This window comes from Lepidothrix coronata, unplaced genomic scaffold (genome assembly GCF_001604755.1).
Source record: "Lepidothrix coronata isolate B3197 unplaced genomic scaffold, Lepidothrix_coronata-1.0 Scaffold94, whole genome shotgun sequence".
In the NCBI taxonomy this organism is placed as follows: Eukaryota; Metazoa; Chordata; class Aves; order Passeriformes; family Pipridae; genus Lepidothrix; species Lepidothrix coronata.
Genome location: NW_016690274.1, coordinates 65,786 through 92,047, shown reverse-complemented (window position 1 = coordinate 92,047; position 26,262 = coordinate 65,786). Strand labels below are relative to the sequence as shown.

General features: G+C 39.4%; 1 long non-coding RNA gene across 2 annotated transcripts in view; it reads right to left on the bottom strand.

Annotated features, from left to right (window-relative positions):
- Positions 1 to 26,262, bottom strand: part of LOC108500754 — a 125,971-nt gene that overhangs the window by 37,941 nt on the left and 61,768 nt on the right. Inside the window, exon 1 of one of the 2 annotated variants that reach the window (XR_001875982.1) lies at positions 1,271 to 1,304. The exons of the other annotated variant lie outside the window; for it this stretch is intronic. This is a non-coding gene — a long non-coding RNA (uncharacterized LOC108500754). Of the gene's footprint in view, positions 1 to 1,270; positions 1,305 to 26,262 lie in introns of those variants that run through there. 2 annotated transcript variants of the gene reach the window in all.

Here is a 26,262-nt window from a genome sequence, read left to right as displayed (position 1 = left end):
TCCTTCTTGATGTTTTTGTCCAGCCAGCAGAAATCATGTCAGTTTACTCATCCAGCAATAAGTAATTCTACTTGTCCTGGACAAGAAGATTTTTCCCATTTTTCTCTCCTCTCCTCATATAGTAAATATTTGCATAATATGTTAAGTATGTGGGGAAACCTCGAGATTTGGTTCAATGCCTTTTGGATAAGCACCTGAAAAGCTCAACTGTTTTAATCCGAACAATCTGATTCTTGAGTTAATGGGCTGGAAATCTTGTGAGAACAGGTTGTCTCACAGTACAAGATTTCTCGTAAATTTTGCTTCTGCTATTGAACAGTAGTAGAGTGAAAATAACTTCTTGCACTATTTCAACACTTCTTTTTAGGGATTCAGGACAAGGGGGGAAGAAAGTTACCCAGACTTTTCTAAAACTTACAGAATTATCAGTCATCTTAAACTGATGTTTCAGATGAGAACTCAGAATAGGAGATTACAACATCCAAACCAATTCAGCTGTTCTTTTATAGCAGTGTTCACCCACTTTATTGATATGCATCAGGTATTGGTAAAATAATACACTACATACTCTGACTGACTGCCTAATAGGAATCTGTCAAACTATGAATGCTATAACAGTCACATAATAATAACACAGCACTACAGAAGGTAATAAATTACATACTTGCCACCATCTCTCATGTATTCTATACGGATCATGGAGTTATGGTTATTGGTTGCAGTGTGTATTACCAGGTCCCAGGGTCACCAGAACAGAGTTAAATGATGTAAGGGAGTAAGTGAAATAATGATCTATGTTCAAAACCAGCACTAGCCTTGGTACCTATTTACCTCATGCAATATGTTTATATACTAAGTGTGAATATCAGGTTCCCTGAAAAGGAAGAGAAAATTGACAATGCCAGGGGCAGAATAGCACTTTCCATTTATCAATCATTTTGGATCGAAAACCTTATTTATTTTTGTAGGTGCTGCAGGTTGTGGAGGATCACTTAGAGTTGACAAAGTTTCTCACACAAATCTGTAAGACTTCCTACCCAGTAGGGTATTTATTTTCCTCACCAAAGTTCATCTGTGACCATCATGTGGAAAGAAATTATTCCATTAGCTCCGTGTGCCACTCTCAGGTAACAGCTGAGCCCCAGACCAAAGGCCACAATAATCCTAGCTTTTTGTTACTGCTATTGCTCCTACTTGAGCAAAAGGAGTGATTTCTTTTGATTTAGACAATGTAGTATTTGTGCTTTAGTTTGAAGTATCATCCACTTACATTTTATTCATAAATCCTTTCAACTTCATTCCATCTCCACACTTCAACATACTGCATATCCACAGATTTGGTAAACCTCAAAGACAATGCTGAGATATCATAACTTATACTCCAGAGAAGACCGAGAATGGAATACACAGTGGCTCTGTACAATCAGAGACTGTTTCCAGATTCACCAGGGAAGATTGTTCTGGATAGGGAAAAACAAATATAAAATTGTATTGTTACAAAAACTGTACTGTAAAAATTCCCAATTACATAAATGAATGATATTTTACACTGTACATGGATTTATAGACTATTTAGGATTGACTGATACAGCTATCAGCCGCATACTGTCAGCAAGTTATGTATCTCTTGGTGTCAGCAAAAAAAAAAAAAAGAGGGTGTTACTTTTACATCTGAGATGAAATTGTGTTGTATTTTCAAAGCAGATGTCGTCTCAGGAAAAATTATGCTTAGGCAGAAGTTTTTATGTAAATAATTTTCTGCTGGGCAATCTATCGTTTGGATTTTTTTTAAGTATTTATATAAATCTGAGGATTTCTAAGACCAGCTATTATGCTGGGGGAAAAAACAGGAAAATAGAAACAGCCTAGAGCCCAAGTACCCCACCTTAAAGGATCCCTAACTCCAGATCTCATTTGCTCTTTTACCTGTTTAGGTAACAGGTAAACACATTAAACAAGTTATGTTCTCTGTCCCCTCTGCCCCCAACATATACATTGTGTACAATCACACCTCTGGAAAGCATCAGCAAGGCTTCGTGAGAATAACTGGACAAACTGGGCAATAATATCAATTCTCTTTTTAGGCATTCAATTTGTCTCATATTTATTGCAGTGTGTGCCCTTAATGCTTTCTGTTTCTGCCCTGCTGTGTGTAAGGCCAGACACATCTCCGTACCAAATGCTGACCCAAGTCATTTGTGCCCTCCATCTGAAAACAATGAGGTGCTCAGGTGTAATTGTACGGAATTTGAACAATAATCCTGGCTTTCTCCTGAAAATGAACAGTAGTGCATGAAAGGTAATATACCCCTATTCTGCTGAGTGCAGGGCTCTGAAAGGTCACACTGGGATAGAGACTGTGAATTGTTTGGAAAATAGCCAATTTGATTACAATGGGCAATTCTGAGCTTACAGTTTGCTTGTGTCTATCCTGCCTAAAGTGGTATCATTTGTAATAAAAACTGTATTGTAGAAGTGCTGTGGAAGAGACTGCAAGCTCAATTGCTATTCTACTGAAGAATCAGAATGGGGACTTAAATATCAAAACCGAGATACAACCTGTTCAACATTGTCTACAGCAGGGACATTCAGAGCAAGTTTAGAAGCGTTACATTGATATTAACACATACCTGCTAAACAGTCACAATTAACAGCAGTTTGGGGATGAAATTAACATTAAAAGCTACTGTCAAATTTCGAAGTATCATTTTCATTTTTACAAATACAAAATTCAAAACAGACAGAATCCAAGGCATTTCTTTGCTCTCACTGTCTAGGTGTAGGACCCATCACTCTCCTGGAACTTGCCATGTGCTTTCCTGTTAACGCAGTGGCTAACATGACCAATTCAAATTCACACACAACAGTACCTCGGGTGATTCAAGTCCTCCTTGCCTCCTTGCAAGAAATATTGGCATTCAAAAATCTCACCTTCTCATAGTTAGAGCCAGCTATTTGGTCAGTCTTGTATGTAGACTGAAATTCCATATCTTTTTATGACAATACTACTGGTTTTTCCTGTAATTCCCCAATGTGAGGCATTGTTGTTAGGGCCACTATAAATAAATGAGTTTTCGCAGACGTGCTCTGTTTGTTCTGGACATATTTCAAGATTATGCTATATTTGCCTAGGGTTTGCAATCATTTGGTGAGTCTAACACACATCCACTGGGGTGCACATGCTCAGCAGGTCTGACACCTTTAGAAATATGGCAGCCCTAATTATAGGTTCTTGCAGATGGTTGCTTACAGATTGAAGCTCCCTCTCAATTCCTTGCATATTTATAAGTATCTGATTAATGAATAACCATAGGTAGTGGACTGCAATTGGAACTGCAAAGGATTTGAAAATGACCCTAGTAATTTTAGAGGAGGCCACATCAACCTGTTCTGAGTCCCCTTGATTAATTTAGTCATATTGGTAAGCTACAGTGTGATCAGAGCTGCTCCCCACAATGGCCTGGTGTGATGGCTGCATAATGCACTAATAAAGTATTCGCATGTGATTCCCTGATGGAAATCAAATTTTTCTGGCTAAATAACAGGGTTGAATGTACCAACTTAATAGCAAGGGAAAAAGAAAATAAAACAAAACAAAACAAACAAAAAATTCCCCACCCAATTATTTACTATCTCTAGAAATTTCTTTAGGTTTCTACTCCCTGAGGGGCTTTCTTCAAGGTTTTGACATGGTGATCAACCAGAAGTTCATTCAATTTCAACTAGAAATAGCCAAAATCTCTTCACACAGCTTGGATATGTGTGAAGGACTAACTGGAGACACAAAAACCTGCTGTTACAGTCTGTTCCTTCAGAAAAAAAATAAAAATCTCAGTACCTGATTTACATTGGAAGTCTCACCCAAACCCCAGACTTTGATGAAGATCACTCATCATTACAGCTTTCTAGTACTCAAGTATCTTTTCTTAATTTTGTTTTCTTCTACTATGTCTGTCTTTGATGCTTTTCATGAAAGATTCTCCAACTTAATTTCCAAAGACACTAAGACAATAAAAAGTAATGTTAAGAATTTTCACCCAATATTAAGGATTAATGGCATTGTTTTCAATTTTCAGCTCATTAAGAACTCCTCCCAAAATGACCGATTTTGTGATGGTCTGGAGGCTTTGGTCTAGTAAAAGGCAAGGGATTTAAAAAGACCTTTCATGTAACAATTTAAAAACTGTCATAAATAGACAAAAAGAAAAAATAATATACAACATAGTCACAAATGGAAAGCAGATTGGGCCAGAGGTTTTCAGACTCTTTTTCAGCTACCGTGGAGAGTTTTAATGCACACTTCCAGCATATGTTCTTTCTTTTTTTTTTTTTTTTGCTACTGAAAACTCTAAGTTAAACATCATGCTACAGTTCTTTACAAAGGAGCCCAGGGGCGGGGCAAAATCCAACAAACAAATTATAAATCCTTAGTAAGTTACCGAATTTCTCTCCATCACAAAGAAATGCAGGGAAATTTGTTTATTTGTAAGCTTTCTGAGAGAGATACCAAGACATTATTAGAAAGAATGACTAGGCAGCAAATAATTTTCATATGCATAAAGATTTAATATTTAAATTATTTTTCCAGCCTCAAAAATAAAATCTTATGGAATCAGAGAATAGTGTAAATGGCAAAGGATCTTTTTCTGAAAAAAGAAATAGCAAAAAAAAGTCACGTTCAATTGAAATGTTTCATTTGACCTAGTTTATCATTGCTACACAAAAGAAAAAGTTTTTTCTGACTGAAAAAAATCAATGCTTATAATTTTTGCAAATGGTAAAGTAGATATTTCTTATTGTACCTGTGATTTTTAACAAATAATTCCCTTAAATGAAAGGGCTCATTTTCTGAAATTCTTACAGCGAATCAGCATTTTTCATTTAAAGAGATAATGAAGAATTTCCATCCAACTATACTGAAGACGAGTTTTATCACCTACAATTTATCTTCAGGTGTGGCTTGAGAAGCATTGCCTTTTTACCTGTCTATTGAGGCTTATGAACCTCTCTCTCGACTTTGTTTCAAATAGTTAGAATCATCCAAACACATCAGGAGAGTATTATTTCTCACAAATCACCTTTTTGAAATATTACAAGAAAAAATGGGGAATCTCCTAATCACAGGAGTGCCATCTTATCCACTGTATGTATGAACTGAAGTTGTACAAAAACAAGAACTCCAAATTCCACTATCCCCTAACTAAAGCCATTATCCTTGCTGGATTGTTCCCGTACAAGCGTCAAGTGGTATCACAGTTCATCTGTTCTCTCGGTCACCCTCAATACATAGTATTTCTAATGCCAAAAACTTTCTGTTTTCTATATTAAATAAAGAAAAGAAGGGTGGAAGAAAAGAAACAGCTTCTTTTTCTCCTTTCTTTGTGAGTAACCTTGAATGACAAGTTTGCAGTTTACATTTGTGTATCTCATCAAGAATATATGTCATTTCTCTAAATAGGCATCATATATCTCAATAGTAGGGTCAGTTACCCACCCCTAGCCCCTCACACTAGCTGATCTATCAAGTTAAATCACAGACTTTTTGATTTAAGCATCAATGTAGATCTGACATTATAAAAATAATTCACAATGGGGCAGAAAAACAGTAAACAATGCAGAAAAAAAAATTTAACTCCTTAAGCTCTCAAGTTAGTAAAATCCAGAGAGGTTGGTGCACAATTTATGCTCTAGTGCAGAGTATATTTTAATTCAACTATTTTGAATGCATAGACAGTTTTTCATTAACTTTCCTTCCTTTTTCAGACCACTTGAACTACCTTTCTCTTCTTGTTCTTCTGTGAGAATTGTACTGCTTCAGCTTCCAGATAACCTCCTCCTCTATGACGGACACCATTCCCTGCCGTAGTCATCTTTTTCTCTAAATTAAAGAAGTTCAAAATACATTGTTCCCAGAGGCATTTAAAAACCCCATATCTGCTAAAACAGAGAAGGCTTGTAGAATTAATAAGACATAAACCAATATTTTACTTGATCAGAAGTTTTTCTGGTAGAATTTTTTTCCACAAATTCAATGTTACAATTCTTAATGGGAACAAATATCCAAGTTTCAAGTAGCACAAGATGTTTAGTCAAAGCAAGATAATAGGAGAGCAAGGCTTCTTCCCCAGAAGAGCCACCAGCCACCATCAAGGGGATTCATTCAAGCAGTGGCTCCAGCCCTGCTCCAGTAACTCAGGACCCATTCAGAATGCAAGAGTTCCTTCAGAAAAAGCTGAGACTCAGTATGAGATGCAGTAGGGCACAGTCAACACCATGACTTATTGGGTGCTTCCCTGAGACTTCTACAGCCCTGAGGAGGCAAGAGAAGTAGCACAGCAGAATTGGTTCCCACTGGTCTCCATCCTCTTGTTCCCTCTCCCTGAGTTTTACATAGCCTCATCTGTATGCCTATGGATACAGATCTTCACTGGTTCCATCCTCCAAACCTCATCTGGGTGTAACTTAAGAGCAGTAGTTGACACAGGCCTAAAGAGGGCTGGGAGCACATTCATAATCCACCAGTGTGGGCAACTCAGCCAGCTGAGTGGCCAGCTCAGACCTTGGCCTCTCCTATCAGCCAATGAGTCTGAGGCCCTTTGTCTGATGCAGGCATCCTGCTCCTTACATGCTGCATGGTCGATCACCCCAAACAGGAAGGATACATCTTTCTTAAGTGCTTTCTATTGGAGCATCTCAAAGACCAGATGCTATTTCCAAAGACTGTGTCTGTGAGTAGCATCCCAATTTTTGTTTCAAAATCCCAATGCAAAAGAAGGAGGGGGAGAAGTACATACTCTCTAAAACTTCGAAGATATATTTTCTTGGTCATATTTAATAAGGCATCCCCACACAAATACTCTTGTGCATTTAAGCCCCAGTCTGGCTTACTTCAAAGTCAGCACCTTGCTCCTGACAGCAGCTACAGAAGACCGCTGCACTGCAAAGCTGTGCCAAGCATCAGTCCTGCTTCAATACGTGGCACGTAAAATGCTACTGGCTTGGCAATAGAGATGACAACATGCTCTTCGTCTCTCAGTTACAGGATATCTCCCTACTCAGGAAGATGACAAAAGATATGCGTTTTGTTCTATTCAACGTACTTGAATAGAAGAAAAGCAAGATTATTATTTATTTCAGCTTAAAAAGACCTAGTCTATAAAAACTACATTTTCCTCTAAAACAACACTGAGTTTGCAGCTGTCGCAGTGAAACCTCTGTACCATGAGCTCTAATGTTGCTCTGCTTACTTTATTCACCAGCTTGCAAGGGAAGTGGAATGTGATGGACAGTACAGCCACAAAGAGTACTGTCATAGGGGAACACGGAAAGAAAGGACCCTGAGAACAAGTACAGTGAAGGGGCACGTGTTAGGCCTCCTGGACCTGTTCCTTTGGTTTACCAATAAGTGTTTTACTATTCTCAACACTGCTTATGTCCCAAGCATTAACTATCTCCCTACAAATAACACAGCAGTAAGTCATGCAGTACACAGAGACTTATGAGAGGAAATGCATTAGCTTTAGATGCCAGACCTTTAATGGATGGTGGATTTTCCAGCTCTGACCCCATATTTCAGTGGTCTGCAAGGATGGCTTTGGAGAATACCTTCTGATCTTGCTGTCCTGCTCATTCTCCCTGGAGGATCCTCCATTTCAGGAAGATGCTCTTTGGGAAGCATTCACAGCATGCTTGTTTCCAGTTTATTAATTAGAACCAAATAATTGGGCAAAAGTGCAATATGCATATAAGCAAACACAATTAGAATAAAGTGTGGAAGTAGTAAATTCGTCTAATGATCAGGTTGATTAAATTACTTCACATAAACCAACAATTCCTTATAAGCACTGTGTAATGGTTTAGGAAGGCTACAGTCTTGTTTAGCTCTCAGCCTGGAAAATAACAGGGCTTTTATCGACTCTCAGTGCCAAGTGACATATTCAAGTTCCAGCCAAATAGCTGGTACAGGAAGTGTCAATCGCTCCCAGGCTGAAACTAGTGTTGAGACTGCAGCTCCGCTGCCAGCTCCGAGAGTTTGCCCAGATTATTGGTTATCTAACAGCAGCCAATCTTTTCTCTCACTGTCCTGTCCCCCTCAAAACTCCCAGCAATGGATTACTGTGGATTACATTGGAGATATTTCAATATTTCAACATGACACAACTTTTTAAATTTAATATTCAGAAGATAAATTCAATGAAATAGTATGATCTATCATGATTCAGCTGTAGCTAGTTATAGCAAAAAATCATTCTTTACTCACTGTGCTCTGGGAATTCTTGCTCTCCATGTATGCTAGCCAAGAGTTTGCATTTAAAAAATGCAAGAATATTGAAGTAGAGATGTTCCTTAACTTACAAAGGTGGGAAAATAAGCAGGTGCAAAAGTAGACACAAAAAATCTGAGAGAAAGGTTATGCCAGAAAAAAAAATTGCAACCTTTTTTACTTAAAAAATGCATTTTGGGAACTCCCTTTTTTATCTGCAGGAATACCTGTCTCATGAAAGAAATGGTCATGGGATATTTGTTTTGTGTTTGGGTTCTTTGGCCGTTAGCTTCTTTTTAGATTAGTAACACTTCATTATTATCCTTCCCCTACTGGAACTTAGATTTCAGCTGCTATGCAAGGTGCAATTTCTGAAAGCATAAACCACACAGAAGAGTCGGCACAGCCATGCATTAGAGAGCAGGATCCAGTGCTATCCTCCAGATACTCCTGAAAAAAAGTTCCGTTAAACTCTCCAGTAGCTGAAAGACGAGTTTATATGAAAAAATTAATGATAACCCTTTTAACATGAACCTAGGAATCCCAAAGACTGTTGCGGAATCTTGGCAAATCACACTAGAGTAATGTATTTGAATCAGTGCCTAAAATGTTCAGATCAATGGCTTTGGGTTTTTGGTCGGCAGCTTTTTCCCCTTCAAATTGACAGAGGCCACAGTACATGCAGTTCATCATTTCAAGGCATAAGAATTAGGCTTTGACTAATTGGAAGATTTGCCTGTTATTTAAATGAAAGTTGTTTGCAGTTTCATCATCCGTGTGGAATCCAGAAAAGCATCAGACTACCCCATCAATTTAGTTAGCAAAGAATAAATGAATAAATAGGCTGACAATTTTCTCCCTTGAGACTTACACTGTCACTACATTGTTTCTCCATTATTAATTACCTATGTAAAAATAATTCACTGTACAGCAGTATATACTCTATGCTGTAAATTACTGGATCAGGTGCCTTTCTGCTTGTCTTTCTCTCTGTATTGAGTTCTCTCCGTGTCAGCAAGTGATGCTTGACAGTGCATGCACTGAGGGAAGAAAGGGAAAGTCAAGTTGCAGACATCAAAGAGTTACAGCCTACATTTTTTGGATGTGTACAGTAATAGGGTTAGTTCTTTTCTATTTTGTATGAAAGACTCATTTACAGCTGCTGCTCTGCTTCAAAGGTTTGGATTCAGACTGTCTCACAAGCAGTTTGTGCGCAAGGCTGAGATGTAATATACTAGCAGATGTCACTGACAGGTCAAGGAGTCCTTCAAATGCTGGAAGCCCACAGAGCCCCTAATGAAAAGGGGCAGAAGAGAAGCCAAACACATTTCTTTGAGTGAGAGACTTTTTACAAATATTTACAAGTGTTTGCTTTGCATAAAATATTCTTGACACGCTTTAGTGGAGTAAAAAGTTAAGAATTCGTTTATTTTCAGTAAGCCAATACTCTGCAGATTTATTTCACTTAACTAGTAGGAGAGAGAGGGAAGGAAGAGGGCAGATAGAGAAACTCAGGACTTTCCTGTTATTAAAGTTCAGATTTTCATCCACCCTTCGCCTGAGTGCCAGATGAACAGGTAAATTCAGCTGCATCCATTGCACAACCAGGTCTATCCTCAATAAATATTTTTCTTGGACATCGTCTGAGTAACTTTTTTAGAGTCATTCAAATAATGCTACGTTTCATTTGTGTCTTACAGACTTTGTCATGTGCCTTTTATCTCCTCTGCTACAATACTATTAATCCTTTCAAACTTGCAAGAACTAAGTCAAAGCAGAAATCCAGTCTTCTCAGTCCCACATCCCTGAGGAGTCCCATAATTTCAGCTCAGTTCTGTGTAATTTCAAAGTTACTTCACTGACTCTTCCAGGAAACAATTCCTTCACAGCTGAAATTTTCAAAAGGATTCAGTCATCCAGCCTCTCCAAAAGTGCTACCAATAATCCAGGAGAAACACTCTGAGTATTCTCATGAGGATGAGATAGGTTATTTTTTCTTATAGCCCTCTCTTGTATTCTGTAGAAGAATGGTGCTGTCTTTAAAGCACTCTTCAGACAAAGATGTGGCTTTGGGGAACATAGCAGTAAAAATTTGTGTTCCCATTGGGCTTTTTGTATAGCAGAGTGCACTTTTCAGCATCTTGTATATTATCTGCTCCTTGCATAAAGGAATTCTAAACTAAATTCCTTGCGGGACCTCCCTCCACATAATGCAAAACTTTAATTTGTGCCCTCTGCTTCTTGCATTTGACACAAATTCAAATTGTCTTGCATCAGCCGTTCTTCCTATTCCCTCAAGAACTTCATGGAGGAAAATGATCTCACCTCTCAGTCTTCTCTTTCAACAGAGTATAGCCCTAATTTCTTTGGTTTATTTGGGACAACTGTTTTCCCCCAATCCTTGCATTATTCTGCTTTCTCTTGATATATCTTTGTCTATAACTATAATAATTCTTTAAAATCAGGTGATCAGAAATGAGGATGATAGTACAAGTACAGTCTGTGCGGTACTAAAGGGGAGTAATTTCTAGAAATTTAACTCCACTATGTAATATTTGCAAAGATCTCTGTAAATTTCTACACATTTACACACCAGTTTTAATCCTTCTGCTTCAAATTTCTTCTGCTACCCATGAACTAAATTTTCCTAAACTGTATTTCTGCATAGTATGATCTTTCAGAGTCTAGTCCTCTGTTTTGTCCACCTCCTCATTACTTTATTTTTATCTAGGTCATTCATCCTCCCATACACACATGTAGCCTCTTTGAACTGGCAGCACTCCCTATTTCTGCATTGTCTGCAAATATTTTTGCTTTACAGTATTTTCATCTTCCTCAAGCCTCAGATAAATAGTATGAATAAGAGGAACAAGTATAGTCCAGTTCTCATCCATGTAATTCTCTACTCCTCCATTCAGGTCACACCAAAGCAGTATGATCTCTCTGTAGTCTATATTGAGACCACTCCTTAATCCACTCAAACACATCACTCCCTCTGCCTATTGCTGACCTCACACATTAGACTTTTTGCATTTGTTGCTGTTGCAAATGCATCATGAAACCTGCATAAATTATATCTTCAGCTTCCTCTTGCCAGTTCTTTGCAATCTTGCCCTAAAATAAAAAATTTATCAGTTTATTAAGACAGGATCGTCTCTCTGTTAATCTGTGTCCATTCCAATTGATCAAATAATATCGCAGTAAGGTCCCCTTGATCCTGATTCTGATGAGTTTTAATAGTATTTTCTCCACCAGTGACAGCCATATTGTCATCTGCTTCTTTCTGTCATCTCTGACATGGGAAAGCAGTGGCTCAGCACTAAGCAATCTATGGTACATGAATACCTCTTCTCAAAACAACACAGCATGAGGATTTCAGAAATATTCAGAACAATGGCTTGACAATAAGAGATCCAGGGTACACATTACATGAATACCACTTTTAAAAATGACACAGCAGGAGGATTTCAGAAACACTTAGCTCCTTCTGCTCCTTGAGGATCAGTACAACATACCCTGTTGATAGAGCAAATCAGCCAAGAAGAGCTTCGTTTAAAGGAACTCTGATTTTTTGACAGGTCTTTTTGCACATCCACACCACAGAAACTTCCAGCCTACCAGAAAAATTTGCCACTCATAAATCCCTATTCATAATCCCTATAAGAAACCTCTTTCAAAGTTTGCTACTTTTTCTCTTCTCCATGCTGGGAGCATGATCTCAAAGCACCTCTTACATGAGGATACTTTGAAATGGTGAGGGATATGATACACATTCCCATACAGCACGAGAAGTTTTATAGCATGCAAAACAGGACAAAACCCACAAACCTCCCATTTCCATTCCAGAGCAAAACTGGGGTGACAAAGAAAAGCTCTGGCAGTAATGCTGCTTGGCCTTATGATATTGCTCATCCACTGTGTCAGCAGTCTGTCCCAGGAGAGCCCTTACAGTCCCAGGCAGAATGGAGTTTGCTATAAGCTGTGACAGGGTGCATGGAAGCAGGCGTGGTTTATGCTGTGCCCTTCTGCCCCAGCTGCACAGGAAACCTGTGCACACTTCTGAATACATAGGGCTGCCATCTGTAAAGGTGAGGGATGATGACTCATTGTTGATCCTCGCATAACTGTAGGGGCAGTAAATTCCACCTCTGAGTTTAGCCTGTTTGCTTTAACCCCTGAGAAGAGGAGTTTGAGCCACCTGAAAAACAAAAAAAGGCTTAGACTTGTTGGAAGAAACATTACTGACAGGGAGTTTCTATTCTCAGTTGCAACGTCCACATTCTCTTTATATGACCAGTGTTTGGGAGCTGGTCCTCCAAACTGTTGAAAAACGTATGTGGTTTTCAGTAGCTTGTAGTCAACTTGCTTCAAGCACGTTTCTTATTCAGCACAATAGTGCTTTGATTGGCCCACTCTTGCTTGGTATCTTCTCTTCTTTTGCTGTACTGTTCTCCAGGAGAGAGGAGTACCAAAAAAAAAAAAAAGCACACCTGGGTAGGGTGAGTTCCCCAGGCTAAACCTATTCAGTATGAGCCCCTGCACAATATGGTCTGACTAAAACTCCCCTAAGAATATTGTGTGAAGTGACTAATTTAGAGAGTTTCACAATGTTTATGAGGCTGGGGCCCCATATCTGAAAAATACCCCTACTTTAATCTCTCATAGGGGCTTTTTGACTCTGACTATAGCTTTATCTCTGTAGGTTTTATATTTTCCTAGCACTAATGGCAGTAATGTCTGCACAGTTGTATTTAAAGTTGTATCAAAGATATCCAATAATGAGAGCACACTTACAGGGAATTTCAAAGTCATCTGTAAAATATAATTTGGGGCTGAAACTCAGCAAGCAGAATCATCCCAGAAGCAAATTCTTTTGTAGCATTAACTTGATTGGGGGTGAAGGGGGAGAAGGAAGAGAGAAAATTGCTGTGAAGGTGAACAAAAAAGTGCTTTGTGGGGAAGTGAAGAGACTACCTTCAAAGAGCTTAGAATCCCAAATATCGAAAAGAATATGTGTGTAGACTTAAATCTGACAGACATTTTTCCCTTTGAAAGTCAGTTCCTGCTTAAGTTCACATTGAGTGTCAAGTGTTTGCCCTTCAAATGAGGCTGAGTACTTATTTTCGAAGGCCTGTTCTTCACCCCAAGCACTAACTTTTGTTCATAATTAGTTAATTGTGTGCAAACTCCATCTATTAAATAAAGCCATGAGTGAGCTCCAAGCAGAAAGTCATATCTTAGTCTTCTCACTTCCCACTCGTTTGTAGCACCCCTGCATAAGGCTAGAGTATCTGATTTATTAGAGGGTTCTGATCAAGAAGCTCATGCTGGACCAGTGCAGACAATTAAGAAATGTGAATCTCTTATCACTATATCAGTTCTGTGGGGAAAACAATTAAAAGCACTGAAATTCTTCTCCCTAGATTCTTTCTGATGTTTCAAAGAAAGACTGATGATACAGTATTTGCACGCACCAAAATATGACCCTAACAAAACCATAGTGATTACCAGGAGCCTGTGAGTCCCTTCCCTTACTTTTAAAACTACACTTTGTTTGAGATAAAGAAACCAAAGCGAGTGTAAACAGAATAACCATAAGCAGAAAAGAAAATGTTAAGCAGAAGCACCCAGAAAAGCCACATCAGGATAAAATCAACAGATCACTACTGAGGACTTTTATAACTTTCTTTCTGGATTGTCTGAGAAAAGGGAAGGCAGAAAAGCTGGATCAGTCAACGACAGCAGCAGATAGCCAAATGGTGTTGGCCAAGAAGTCAACAAGACTACATTTCCCACATAGAGCGGTGTGTGGGAGCAGGCCTTCACCAGAAAGTACTCTCCTGGGAGAGGCATAGGTAGCCAGAAGGCAGGCAGGTGTGCACAGAAGTGTCCATGGCAGGAGCATAGCAGGAGCCTTACCTGTGTTGACCTGAGAGCAGCACTTGCTGTAATTTAGCGAAGCAGTGATTTCACTGCCCTTTGCTCCCTGAAAAGTGCCAGACATTGTTACAGCTGTTCCACACACAGAAGCAAAACAGGGAAATGGTTGTTTTCCCAAAGAGGACCATTTTCTCCCAAAGAGGACCATTTTTCCCCATCCAAAAAGAACTACTTTCATCTATATTGGCAGAGAGCAAACTCCTGGTTAGGACCATGCCAACCATCTCAAATGCACTTCCATGCACTTTCAGTTTAGGATTAGAACAAGGTACCATTTTTGTGACGGATGGCAGCACCTATGATTTCTGACAGAAATTGCTCTGCAAGGAGACGAATCAGGCAGCAGGTAAGCCCTGCCCCTTCCCCACAGAGCTGCACTCTCTCACAGCTGCCAAGACCCTTTCCGCATGCAGGGAAGTAAGTTTCACAGGCGCCTGTGAGTTCAGTATTGCATCTATTCTGAGAAATTGATTATATCCAGGCCAAGGAGAGCAAGGCAAAAACACGCCTGGAGATCTGCCCAAGGTCACATCACTAATCTATTGGAGAGCTTGAAATGGAGGAGAAATAGATCTGCTGGCTCCTACTCCTTTGATTAATACCCAAACAGACATGTCCCCTCTTATGCCCTGGTCTAAGTCCAAGTTAATTAAACCAACTTTGGGTGTGAACATTATTAAATCAATTGAAACCTGGCTAATATCAGATTAACTTGCACCTGCAAATTAGAGCCACCAGTCAAACTGGCATAACCCGTTTTGAAACAGAAATACACAAATCTCCGCAGTAGTCCCACCAGCCGGTCTGGTTTGGTGTTGTATCACACCTCTGTAGATCAACACTTTTGCAGTACTGGGAAAAGCCGTGCATGGCACAAGAAAGGGAAGAAAAGAAAAGTCGGGCTATGCGTAGCAATGTGGGACTAATACAAGGTGATGTAACTGGCAGCTCTAAATTTTCAGTTGAAAGAGTTATCTCTCTAAAATATATAATATTGTAGCTGTAATCATTAGGAATTGGGATTATCTGTTCAAACAGTTGAGTAGCCTGGGGAAGTAAGCCATGGAGGGACTCACAGAATCTCTAATTAAACCAGCTGACCTAGTTGGGAAAATAAACTATGGCTCTCATCAGCCCTTCTTTGGATGAAAGCCACAGACTTTGAGCTAAGAGCAGGCTAGAAACAATTGCTGTGAGTGTTCAACCTTCTGTAAAGCTACTCAGCAGAGTCCTGCCTCACATGTGATACAGAGTATGTAAAGACAGATACCTGGATCTTACTGTACCTCTGTGTTTGCTTCATTTTACATTGCATAAAGAACAAAAAATGCAACAAAGCCCCTTCTTACTGGTGTAGAACATTGCCACCTCATGGTAGCTGCTTGGTCTTGACCATCACCACTTAATACCTTTTAGGTCAATATTTCCTGGCCACACTGATAGGCTTTGTGGCTTAATTACAAAGGAACCAGTGCTTAAAAGAGAAGTTTCTTTGAGGAATTCAGTGGTGAAAGGAGTCTGGTTTACAGGAGCACTTCAAAGGAAATAACAGGTGCCAAGTGCTTTGGTCTAGAGGCTCTGTTTTCCTGGCTGTGGGCAAAACATGGGGTTGAAAGCCAAGAGAAGAGTCACATCAGTCCTCACTCTTTGCTCACTCCTTTACACTGAAGATCCTTGTGGGTGGAAATTAGGTTCCCATCAGAGATAGCTATTGCCAGAATTAGCAGCAAAAAAGTCTAGTCTTGCCATCAGAGGCTCATTAGCATACAAAATGTCTCTATAAGTGAGAATTGTGTCAATTGCTGATGCTGTGCTCCATTGTCTTCAGTGTTGCTGTGCACAGGCAGAACAGTTCACCCACCCTTACTCCGAGATAATTCGCACTCAGCTCATTGCAATGTTATGGAAAGAAAGACTGGGGAGTGAGGGGTTGTGTGGGAAGAAAGTGCTAAAACTTTATGCAAATTATACTTTACAAGTGTGAAAAACAACTAGATGGGAGCAAAAATCAAGATAAATAGGGGGAGGAGAATGTTAATTACCTTGCACTTTGCAAGGACTGTGTTAGCCTCAGATAGGCTCTCCTCAGTGTGGAATTGATAATTCCCAACAATATCACCACAGTGCTCTCAGAAAGATAATGCTGAAAAGGGAAACCAATTTTAAGGAAAACAATGTTATTTAAAAAGACAGAGATTTCACTCTATGGTCATTTTGAAGTGGGCAAATTAACAATTAAAAAGACTCTCATGTGCCATAATCTCTGATTGTTTTATTTTAATAACTATCTCAGTTCAGAAGATTCTCTTCAGTAACTTGAGATCTCATTTCTGTTAATTTTGCACAACTCTAACGGAACCACTGATGTTCGTTTGTAACTTGCCACACACACCCTCCCCCACCATTGCTTCTTTTAGGACCATGTCTCTTGAAAGCACAGCGATTATCAGCAGAATTTCTCTAACTACAAGCTTTTGCAGTCCAAACCAAAACTGCTAACCAGTTAAAAAGTGGCTAGGCAAACGCAAAACAAACATGACCCCTTCTCCCACCTACGCTCCACACCATTTCACCACCTGGAATCACTAAGACAAAAATGTTTGCACAAAACTGCACCCAGACATCAACACTTAGGAGGATAAATTTCAGCTTCTCTGACTCTCCAACACAGCATTATCTGAAGGCCTTGATGTATTTTATTAAAAAAATCCTTTATGTGCTTACACACTGCTTAGGCTAAAAGGAACCAAGAGATGAAGACAGACCTTTACAGGTGTTGGCTGCTTCAGTAGACTCGTGTGAGTATAGACCAAAGTGTTTGCTCATGTTCACACATGAAATCTGTGGTAGAATGAGAAATGGAGCATCTCTTGCCAGCAGAGCACACTAAAAGGTTGACATTAAAACATCCTTCTTTTCTAATGGTGATACCAGTTACCACAAACCTCCTCCATCAGAGTGTTACAGCAGCAGAGAAACATTAGGAACAAGCCCTTGCTTTGCAGCAAAAGCAGCGTATCTAAAAAGATACGTATTTCTTAGGAGTTAAAAGAGAGGGAAAACCCACAGTATCTTAAAATAAACCCAGAAATCTACAGATACATATACATACACAGAATACAGTACTGTTCATTTATGAATTTGACCACTAGTGGCAGAGCCAACACAGCATCCGTTTTGAAACCAGCAGAAACGGGAAAGGTGGGTATGTGTTACATTCTGTTCAAAAATAGTCACTTTACCTCTGCAATGAGCTAAATACATTAGTCAGTAAAGGGTTAAAGGAATAATATAACCATACAGTTTGCTAGGCTGGTTACAGCTAACCCATATACACAATTTCGGGGGACCTACCTACCCTTGCTTCCCACTTTGAAACCTGACCTCACTGCTCTGGCTTCTGTTATGCAGAATGCTAATTATCCTGCAGAAATGATATTGCAAGGCCCTGGGTATGCCTGTGCTGTGACTTGGGGGCATGGGTTTCAGTGCTATAGACATCATTAGGGCAAGCCAAAGTTTTATCTGAAACTTTTCAACATGAAAAATTACTCTTTCCCCAGAAATAAATTATTTCTTGTACATTTTTCATTTTATAATTTTTTGAGTTTGTCAAGTAAAATAATTTTTCACTTTCCCAGTTTTTGGATTTCTCTATTTCTTTTTCCTCTCCACTTTTAATCCATAGGAGCAAGGAAAACGGACAGATAAAATTAACATTTTAAAATACTGAAAAGATGGTGAGAAAAATAACTAATGAATACCCAAAAACTAAAACAAACCAGCTTTAATTTTTTTTGTACAGAAGAAGTCGACTTTTTTCTTTAATATTTATGTTTTATACATTGCCCTTTTTTTTTTGGTAGCTCTGATCATTGTATGCACTCTTCAGGACACAAAAGCATTAAACCAGTGTTTTACTACAAAGCCTGCAACTGAAGACAGAGTTTCCCAGCAAACCCACTGAAAGAGACAGTTTCCTAGAAGTCCCGTTGAAAGAAATTTTTTCTCCATTCTGATAAAAAGGGTGGAGTCCATATGTCCACTGAAAATGCATATATCTTTATGTACTCAAGGAAAATAAATCCATTATATTTGCTCATTTCATTTCCTTTTCACAATTTATTGTCAGAGGATTAAGAACAGCAGAAAAATAAAACACATAATGTACCTAAGGACCTCAAAATACTTTACAGAGGTGGATCAGAATAATTTTATCACCTTCTACAGATGAAGCTGTTGAAGCAGAGAGAAGGAAAGCAGTGCACTGGAGTCTGTGACAATCCATGTTTATTAATTCCTGACACTAATTGCTATCCATTAAAGCTCATGCACAGACAGAGTGTTCAAGATTGGGTGAAAGGATCATGCTTTGGCATTCTCCCTACTAGGCCAGATATGAAAACAAGTTATGTCTCCTGGGAAACTGCTTCCACTGGAAGAAGTCTTTCCAAGTTGGAAGGAACAGAAATATGATTGGGATTTTCACCAAGAACAAGAATTGTCAACAAATCTGACATTGTTACGGTCCTGGTTATTCTTTTGCTGGCCTTGGAACACGTGACAAGTCCCAGCTAGTAAGACCTCAGTTCTGTAGTCAGATCCCCAAATAAGAAGAGACACAGTTTTGCCCAAGAGCTAGAGAACTGGCTGGCCTATGATCCAAAATTGTTTTCCGGGGAGACTTTGGCATGCTAATTCGTAACTTGAAGCTCTCATTCTGCATCAAAAAGCTGTGGACAATAATAATTCTCCTATTAGTGAGAAATACTTTGCAATTTTCCCAGACTCAGCCCAGCAGGAGAGCCAGGTATTACTAGCACCAACCTGGCAGGCTAAGTTTATGTGCCTGCAAGTCGAGAACAAGCACTGATGCCAAGACCCTACTATTTTTCCAAAGTATGTGGCTCTGCAGCTCTACTAAGCTACTCTGCCTGGAGGGAAATAACTTGGTGAAATAAGTATTCCAGTAAACAGGTGAGCATGCCCCAATTCATCACATCCTGGTATCTAAGACAGTCCCTCATATCCAGTCTGTTTATATTGCTTTCAGATACCCAAACCCACAGCATTACAGAATCACCTGTTAGCAGCGGACCTACCTATTACCCTCAATGGGAGAAGTCAGACTTGATGGTCAGGTCATACAAAGATTTTAAAGCACTTCTTTCACCTCATCAGAAGTCCAGATACAACAGCCAGTTCTCAAGGACATTGCTTCGCTTTGAGATATGCCCTGGAGGGCTACAGGAGGTCCAGAAATCAATTAATAGCTTCAACTGTGTCATAAACATGCTACAGACTTTTTTCACCTGTGACAGCTATATTGATGATAATTTCGTATTACTTAAGTGCTTCAGACAATCATGCATGAGAGGATGCAATAATGTGAGAATTGTTTATAGAAAACCAAGGAGCAGATTTCAGCATTGTACGATACGTGGCAGGTTTTTCTCTTCATTGATGAGTAATGTTGCAAGCCAAGCAAAGCTGCAGTTCCTACAGCTATATTGTGTATATGTACGTCAAGTAAATGGCACTGCTGGGAGTGATGGGTGGTTCCCGGAATGTGTAGCAATCCCTGCCTTGCAGGGGCAGGAGGTAATTTTGTGTCATTCAGAAGAGAGAAGGAAAATGGGACAGAGTGAAGAACTGAGCGAGGAGACAAACTGTGCCTTTCTCTGGTGCTCCCACCTCTCAAGTTGAACAGGGATTTTCCCTCCCTCCCTGTGTGTGGGGGCCCTGGGAACCCACAGTACAGCAGGCCACTTCAAGGTATGGCCATTGGAAAGCATCAGCCCTCTTGGAAAAGCCAGCAGAATCTGATTAACTAAGAGAGAAAGGTGAAAGTGTGTGTGTCACTGGTGTTAACCTTGCTCTTGTATTCATATCTCCTACATTCACCTATCATCAGCAAAAAGCTCTTGCTACTGTACAAGAGAAATTTCACTCTGCTTTGTGGTATGTACAGCTTATAGCACGATGATCCTTCCTCAGACAATGACAAAAACTATAATATTGCTGTGTAGGATTCAAGGAACACTATTGTGGAGGCATGTGTATGTTTGTGATGTCAGATAGGAAGAGATGTATATTTTTATATTTGTGGGATTTATAGGGCACAATTTGAGAAGGACCTGTTTCTATCCCTTTTTACCCATCAGCATTCTAAACACATAGATAGTAAAAGCTGAACAGGGTTCCAGTAAGGCCTACAGCCCACTCAAGGAATAGGTTTGCAAACAATACAGTTTAAAATTTTACTTTAAAAATCCTATTAATTTCTTTTTTGTAAATAAATTTATTGCTACTCTTAGCTATAGTTCTAAGGTTTTGCTTGAAAATCTAAAATTAAAGAGAGAATAACAAGATAAGGTGCTGAAAGTCATCAAATCACTCATTCAAAATGTTTCTGTGGTGAAATGCTGCATCCAGCTGCTCCTCAATCCAGCATCACACATGAACCTGACAAGTATATGGTGCACACAGCAGTCCCTTGTTGCTCAATTTCATTTCCTTGTGGTTTCTGGTTAGCAAGCAATAGCCAGGAGATGCCATCCCCCTTAACTCACTATAAGTCGTAAAGCAAATTCTCCTCCCTTTATGCCTTGTTTTAAAGGCAAACTCCTTCAACTCCAATCAAACTAACTGTTCACAAGACACATTGATCCCCAGCATGTACTCCCAACTTGTGCTGAATAATGCCAGGTTTTGCTTTCACAAACATATCCCAACAAATGCCACTTCAGTGTCTCCAGTCTTGTCTGACAGTCAGCCCCGGCAGAATCTGAGAGAGTTGTTTCACTTCACACGCAGCTCTTAGTAAATGCCACCATCTGCTTTTAGGTGGTTAAACAACCTCTACATCGGATCTGAAAATATCCATCAAATCCTGCAGCTTCTGACACAGCATAATTTCAGCTTTCTGCTACGCCAGCCTTGGCCAACTGTGATAGACTTGCTCTAGACTTCCATGAGTGGGAAAGGGAAGAGTCTTGATCCATGATATTTTCCTTCAGAAGGCTACAATGCACTCGTGGTCCGATGAACAGATCCTCATTCCACAAATTGCACTGACAGTGTGAGGGAGCACATGGTGACCTGGGATGTTCAGCTCACCTAAGTTTGCAAAAAATGCAAAGAACAAGGCAGAGAAGGGAATATTTTTAACCCACATCAGCTTTATCTCGCCATTCAGCCCATGGAGAAACTGATATAGAACAGCAAAGACATCCACATGCTCTTTGTGGACTTCATACGAAATAATTTGCCTTCACTCTCCCAAGAGAGAAAAGACCTGGCTTTAGTCACCTCCTTGGACTCCTTTCCTTCAAGCTGTTAAGTAGGGCAGAGCTCCACCTTGTTCCTGCAGCCTTTCTTTCTGCTAGATCAAGAGAAACACATGGTGAAGTGGCTGCTATAGCAGCCTTGTTAAACCACTCCCTGGACTCAGAGTCCCACAGAGAGATCTAAGCAATTCACCACTCCTGAGCCAGCATCCACACAAACACTGATGTTATGCTTATCTATTAATTAATTGATCCTTATTAATTTCTTATATATCTACAAATACAATACTGATGACAGTTGGTTATCATATGCAAGAGCAAGAGGTGATACATACACAGTAGTTCTGGTATCATTCTCTGGAATTGCTAAAGAGTGAATTAGGAAAAAGGTGTCTGTGTGCTAACATTTTCCAGGTGAAGAAATCACATAATATGTCCAAAACTTGGTTACTGCAACCATCTCTAGACTTTTCAGATCAGACTGGTGTTCTAAATATGCTTATTTTCTAACTTTATGCTACAGATGGGTGACAATAATTGCATGATCATAGTAACAACCCAGATGTGGTTGCTTGCAGTACTTTTCAGCAGATGCAAGAATAGTTAGATGCACCAGCTTCACCCCAGCAGAACTGCAGAAATTAGGACTGGTCCCTTTGCAAGAATTTAGAGGGTATAAATATCTGCAGGCAACAGGTATTTATTTCTATGCCTGCAGGTAAAAACAAGTGGTAATAGTAATTGCAAAGCAATATATTTCTAATTGCAATAGATCACACCCTTCAAGGCTAGACTTTGAGATTAGTTTCTGAGTCTTTAAGCATACTAAACAGTTTTTCTAGCAAGATACAATATGCTTTCAGCAACACAAAAGAAGGAAGTATAGAATACCTGGTTAAACACAGACACACACACACACATACACACATACATGAACATGAGTTTAACACTTCCACATACAAACTAGCTATAGAAGCTCCCTCAGATAAAATCCATATGAAAGAAAAAAGGTGTCATTTGTTTAAAATTTTGCTGACTGTAAGGCATTGCCCAGTGTATCTCACCAAAACCAGACATGGGACAGAACTGACCTCCTGACACAATGGTACACAGAGAGACAACCACAGCACGGGTGCTACCATGGTCAGTCACTATCAGGAGGCTTGAAGTACACAGACTTTGCTGACAGCTGCACAAGGGACGAAGCCTGCTGCCAGATAGAGCTCAGATCAGAGCACAAGTGCTCACTTGCTAAGCCAGGGTCACTTGTACTCTCCATGGACCACTCCCAGAAAAAAACAGACCTGAAGCATAATTATTAACTTGTACAAGCTGCTTTTGTGTTTTTGTAAAGGTTATGAAATTAAGCAGTCCTTTTTTGAAATCCGGAAGAAAGACTCTTTGAGAAGCTATTTATTTATTCAGTTTTATCCTACAACTGTATGCCTTATGTACCATAGCAAGACTTTCACCAAGGCTATCATCTGAGACTTTCATTTGAGTATTTCTCAAAATCAAAAAACAAAATCCTCCTTCTCTTGTGTTTATATCCTCCCAATTTGTCCTTCATACCAGTGCTTATTTAACCAGCTTAGCTGAAATATTTTTGTCCACTTTTGGTTTTTTGCTGCACTCCTTCAAACTTTATTCTGGAGAACCCATTTTCTAGAAAACCGGGATCTTGTAGCAACAATTGACTATAAGAGAACCATGACTCAAACCCAAAATACTTTAATTTAGAGCACAGGCCTAATACCATACTGTCTCCTTGCCTTCCGTAACATCAGATTGTGCCTTGCATGTGGGATATTTCTGAGGTGCTGAGCTTTTTCCAAGAGACTTAATGGTGAATCACAGCAACTCTAGGCAGAGCCAGGACACAATTTAGCTGAAAGGAGAAAAAAAAATCAACTGACCTGTAACTCCCAGGGAGCACTGTCAGATGGGGACTTACGGGAGGAGAGAAACACAGTAATAGAGGCCAAAGGGTTTTTACTGCCCTACTGACTTCTATCTCTGCCCTCCTGCCCTTCCCCTGATGCCTCCTGCTCCAATCTCACACTGGCAGCTGTTGCACAGCACTGCAGCCCCTTGCTGGCTCCTCTGGCTCTAAAGAGAAGTTGGGGCCAGTGCAACAGATCTTCAAAAGAGCTTGTGTCAATGTGTGCACATGCACACATGTATATGTCTGGTATACCCCATCTTCTCACCTTAGATGCCTGTGACACAGGGCCATTCCCTATTGCATGACTTAAGACAAAAGGCGTGTCCCTGCAAAGAGGAGCAAGCAAGGCTAAGAAATCCTGGTCCCTTAGGACTACATGAACAGGGCAGAGTATCTCCATCAAAAATGTTTCTACATTCAAGCATACACTTCTCAGAGGAAACGCTGTTTTCTATGGAAAGCGCAAAGAATAAAGAGGTCCTTTAGCAAAAATCCATTTCTCTATAACATGGCAAATTTTTACTCAGACCTGCTCAGATCTTGTTGACAACTCTCAGACTAGGCTTTCAACAAATTCCTTCAGGCTGTATATGCAAGGACTCTGTTTACCCTGTGGAGTCAGAGTGTCAGTACACCATTACATCAATGATATTGTCTTTCTCTGGACCTGGCCCAGGCATGCGCTCCAGCTGATGTGCATGTAGAGGCTTCTCTGCAGCTTCCAGACATCCCAGGGGACATGTGATGGGGAAATTAGGGCTCTTCAGCTCACTGATGACATCCAGAGAAATGAAAGGGGAAAAATTGAAGGAAAAGGAGACACCAAACCCTTCAGCATGTTGGGTTGGCCCAGAGCAAACAAGAGCCTCCCTTCCCTCTGATTACTTCCACAAAAAGTGGCAGCAGATTCCAGCATGGGCAGCATCCATCATCACCATGGGGCATGCATGTACTCCCTCCTGCTTCTCCTCCACATCCACTTGGGCAGCAGGTATTACTTTTTCCTCACTCACCATGGCAATTTACAGATGTTAAATTATACCCAGGAGGGCCCATAAAATAGAAGAGAAGCCAAATAAGAAACATAGCTCAGAAATTAGTCTTAAAAAAAAAAAAGGAAAGGAAGAAACAAGCCACTATAAAGGCTACAGAATTAAAACAATGTCTTTTCCCAGGTTCATGCTGAGCTCTAGGTACATGCAACATTTCATGCAAATCAGATGTAATTTACTGTGTGATTTGTTTCTTCAATAAAAAAGTGAGAATATGGAGAACAATAATTTTCCTACATTTTAGCTACACATTTCTCCATAAATAGCATAACTATTATAATGACTTCTTGTATGTGCTTGTAGAGTGATTGCCTCTGTGTGAAATACAGGCAAATCACTTCTGTATTATGCCCAGGATGCCTCACAGAGTTCAGTCATAAGTGTAAATGTTTATGTGCACAAATATACATGCACGTGTAGTGGATAGTACTGTAAACAAGTATATGTATAGTATATGACACGTGCTATATGGTCTGCATATGTGTTTGTGTGTACGCGTGCACCTGCGTGTGTGCGTGTGTGTATAAACCATTTTGTTCCCATTGCTCCTTTTCTCCAGTACCATCATATTCCCTCAGACAATATAGCAATGAACATGCTTCTGGTGACAAAAGTAGGGCTATATGGCTGCCATGGACTTCCCAAAAGTAAAGACTTTTTCATTTCAAATGAGAGACATTTCATCAGTTGCTATATTGGCATGTAGAGTTGCCAGATCCAAAATGCACCATAATTAGCAAGACCTGGCAAGCAAATATAACTGTGTCAATTTAACATGCTGTTTCTAAGCAAAGTCATTGCAAGGCATAATTTTTTTCCCATACCTCCTAATATCTCATAACACAAGGAGTAACACAATGGTCAGCATGATGAGTCCTTCAGTTGAAAAAGGCCTGATAAACAGTTACTCAAGGTATAAAAGGGGACTGTATTAGCAGATAAGGCATTGTCATAATGTCACTTCCAACGGGAAAAGCAAAGCATTAATTTTTTTTTCTTAACTGCATTTTACTCAAATTACTGGTTTTTAATAAAAAAAAAAAAAGTTAAATTTGGAAAAGTCAAACTGAGGCTTGGGATAAGGCAATTTCTGGGGAGACACACTTGTGTGAATATTTCCTAGAAGAAACCTTACCTGCAATGTTGGGAAAAGGCATAAAACAGAACAAGATGCAAGATTCTGAAATGCAGAAGTTGCTTTTACCATCTATAAAATGGACCCATAAGTTTAGAGACACACACACGTACACAATGTATATGAGTGATAATAAATTTTTATAATAAGCCTATATGGAATATGGTAGTGAGAAAAATAGGTGAATAAATTAAAGTGAACTTCTGATATTATTATATATTAAAGTATTTTATTACAAATACTTCTGTGGCATTTACTTAGAAAACCTAGGTTGGATGTAAGGTTTGAGAGGGGGAAGTTATTCTGGTAAAGCACAGCAGCTATTTTCCCAGATGAATAGTAATGGGAGAATAATAAATTCTTGATTGCATTTTCTTGCTTTCTGACATTGTTTTTTAGATTTGTCATTTGTATATATTAATACATAATCAGCTTTGCAATAAATTCTGTTTGTGAAACCATTTCCTGATGGTCTTGATAGATTTGTACATAGAAACAGAAATGCAGACATCAATAAGAGAGGCTTATTCAAAATGTAAAAATGAAAAACTTAATCAGAAATACTGAGTTTATTTGTAAGTTTAGCAAAAAAAGGAGGAATTTGGAGTTAAACAAGGGACACGAAACATAAAACTCCC